The sequence below is a fragment of the Triticum dicoccoides genome, chromosome 2B, assembly GCF_002162155.2.
Source record: "Triticum dicoccoides isolate Atlit2015 ecotype Zavitan chromosome 2B, WEW_v2.0, whole genome shotgun sequence".
In the NCBI taxonomy this organism is placed as follows: domain Eukaryota; kingdom Viridiplantae; phylum Streptophyta; class Magnoliopsida; order Poales; family Poaceae; genus Triticum; species Triticum dicoccoides.
In genome coordinates this window covers 106470567-106473969 of record NC_041383.1, presented here as the reverse complement: position 1 = coordinate 106473969, position 3403 = coordinate 106470567, and positions in this window count along the sequence as shown.

Sequence of the window (3403 nt, the reverse complement as noted above, 5' to 3'; positions counted from 1 at the left end):
ATCGTGACCACGCCGTCATGCTGACAGAACTCTCCCTCGACACTCGGCTAGATCGGAGTTCGAGGGACGACATCGAGCTAAACGTGTGCAAGAACTCGGAGGTGTCGTGCTTTCGGTGCTTGATTGGTCGGGCCGTGAAGACGTACGACTACATCAACCGCGTTGTGCTAACGCTTCTGCTTTTGGTCTACGAGGGTACGTGGACAACACTCTCCCCTCTCGTTGCTATGCATCACCATGATCTTGCGTGTGCGTAGGATTTTTTTTGAAATTACTACATTCCCCAACAGTGGTATCAGAGCCTAGTTTTATGCGTAGATGTTATATGCATGAGTAGAACACAAGTGAGTTGTGGGCGATACAAGTCATACTGCTTACCAGCATGTCATACTTTGGTTCGGCGGTATTGTTGGATGAAGCGGCCCGGACCGACATTACGCGTATGCTTACGCGAGACTGGTTCTACCGACGTGCTTTGTACATAGGTGGCTGGTGGGTGTCAGTTTCTCCAACTTTAGTTGAACCGATTATGGCTACGCCCGGTCCTTGAGAAGGTTAAAATATCACTAACTTGACAAACTATCGTTGTGGTTTTGATGCGTAGGTAAGAACGGTTCTTGCTAAGCCTGTAGCAGCCACGTAAAACTTGCAACAACAAAGTAGAGGACGTCTAACTTGTTTTTGCAGGGCATGTTGTGATGTGATATGGTCAATACGTGATGCTATATTTTATTGTATGAGATGATCATGTTTTTTAACCGAGTTATCGGCAACTAGCAGGAGCCATATGGTTGTCTCTTTATTGTATGCAATGCAATCGCCCTGTAATTGCTTTACTTTATCACTAAGCGGTAGCAATAGTCATAGAAGCAATAGGTGGCGAAACGACAATGATGCTACAATGAAGATCAAGGTGTCGCGCCGGTGACGATGGTGATCATGATGGTGCTTCGGAGATGGTGATCACAAGCACAAAATGATGATGACCATATCATATCACTTATATTGATTGCATGTGATGTTTATCCTTTATGCATCTTATTTTGCTTTGATTTACGGTAGCATTATAAGATGATATCTCACTAAATTTCAAGGTATAAGTGTTCTCCCTGAGTATGCACCATTGCGAAAGTTCTTCATGCTGAGACACCACGTGATGATCGGGTGTGATAGGCTCTATGTTCAAATACAACGGGTGCAAAACAGTTGCACACGCAGAATACTCAGGTTAAACTTGACGAGCCTAGCATATACAGATATGGCCTCGGAACACTAAGACCGAAAGGTCGAGCGTGAATCATATAGTAGATATGATCAACATAGTGATGTTCACCATTGAAAACTACTCCATCTCACGTGATGATCGGACATGGTTTAGTTGATTTGGATCACGTGATCGCTTAGATGATTAGAGGGATATCTATCTAAGTGGGAGTTCTTAAGTAATATGATTAATTGAACTTAAATTTATCATGAACTTAGTACATGATAGTATTTTGCTTGTTTACGTTTGTTGTAGATAGATGGCTCGTGCTGTTGTTCCGTTGAATTTTAATGAGTTCCTTGAGAAAGCTAAGTTGAAAGATGATGGTAGAAATTACACGGACTGGGTCCGTAACTTGAGGATTATCCACATTGTTGCACAGAAGAATTACATCCTCGACGCACCGCTAGGTGCCAGGCCTGCTGCAGATGCAACTGACGGCATTAAGAATGTCTGGCAGAGCAAAGCTGATGACTACTCGATAGTTCAGTGTGCCATGCTTTATGGCTTAGAACCAGGACTTCAACGATGTTTTGAATGTCATGGAGCATATGAGATGTTCCAGGAGTTGAAGTTAATATTTCAAGCAAATGCCTGAATTGAGAGATATGAAGTCTCCAATAAGTTCTATAGCTGCAAGATGGAAGAGAATAGTTCTGTCAGTGAACATATACTCAAAATGTCTGGGTATAATAATCACTTGATTCAACTGGGAGTTAATCTTCCTGATGATAGTGTCATTGACAGAATTCTTCAATCACTGCCACCAAGCTACAAGAGCTTCGTGATGAACTATAATATGCAAGGGATGGACAAGACTATTCCCGAGCTCTTTGCAATGCAAAAAGTTGTGGAGGTAGAAATCAAAAAGGAGCATCAAGTGTTGATGGTAAATAAGACCACCGGTTTCAAGAAAAAGGGTAAAGGGAAGAAGAAGGGGAACTTCAAGAAGAACGGCAAACAAGTTGCTGCTCAAGAGAAGAAACCCAAATCTGGACCTAAGCCTGAGACTGAGTGCTTCTAGTGCAAACAGACTGATCACTGGAAGCGGAACTGCCCCAAGTATTTGGCGGATAAGAAGGATGGCAAGGTGAACAAAGGTATATGTGATATACATGTTATTGATGTGTACCTTACTAATGCTCGCAGTAGCACCTGGGTATTTGATACTAGTTCTGTTGCTAATATTTGCAACTCGAAACAGGGACTACGGATTATGAGAAGATTGGCTAAGGACGAGGTGACGATGCGGGTGGGAAATGGTTCCAAAGTCGATATGATCGCGGTCGGTACGCTACCTCTACATCTACCCTCAGGATTAGTTTTAGACCTAAATAATTGTTATTTGGTGCCAGCGTTAAGCATGAACATTATATCTGGATCTTGTTTGATGCGAGACGGTTATTCATTTAAATCAGAGAATAATGGTTGTTCTATTTATATGAGTAATATCTTTTATGGTCATGCACCCTTGAAGAGTGGTCTATTTTTACTAAATCTCGATAGTAGTGATACACATATTCATAATGTTGAAACCAAAAGATGCAGAGTTGATAATGATAGTGCAACTTATTTGTGGCACTGCCGTTTGAGTCATATTGGTGTAAAGCGCATGAAGAAACTCCGTACTGATGGACTTCTGGAATCACTTGATTATGAATCACTTGGTACTTGCGAACCGTGCCTCATGGGAAAGATGACTAAAACGCCGTTCTCCGAAACTACGGAGCGAGCAACAGATTTGTTGGAAATCATACATATGTTGGGGAACGTAGTAATTTCAAAATTTTCCTACGCACACGCAAGATCATGGTGATGCATAGCAACGAGAGGGGAGAGTGTTGTCCACGTACCCTCGTAGACCGTAAGCGGAAGCGTTATGACAACGCGGTTGATGTAGTCGTACCTCTTCACGATCCGACCGATCCATGCACCGAACGTACGGCACCTCTGAGTTCAGCACACGTTCAGCTCGATGACGATCCCCGGACTCCGATCCAGCAGGGTCTCGGGGATGAGTTCCGTTAGCACGACGGCGTGGTGACGATGATGATGTTCTACCGACGCAGGGCTTCGCCTAAGCACCGCAACGATATGACCGAGGTGGAATATGGTGGAGGGGGGCACCGCACACGGCTA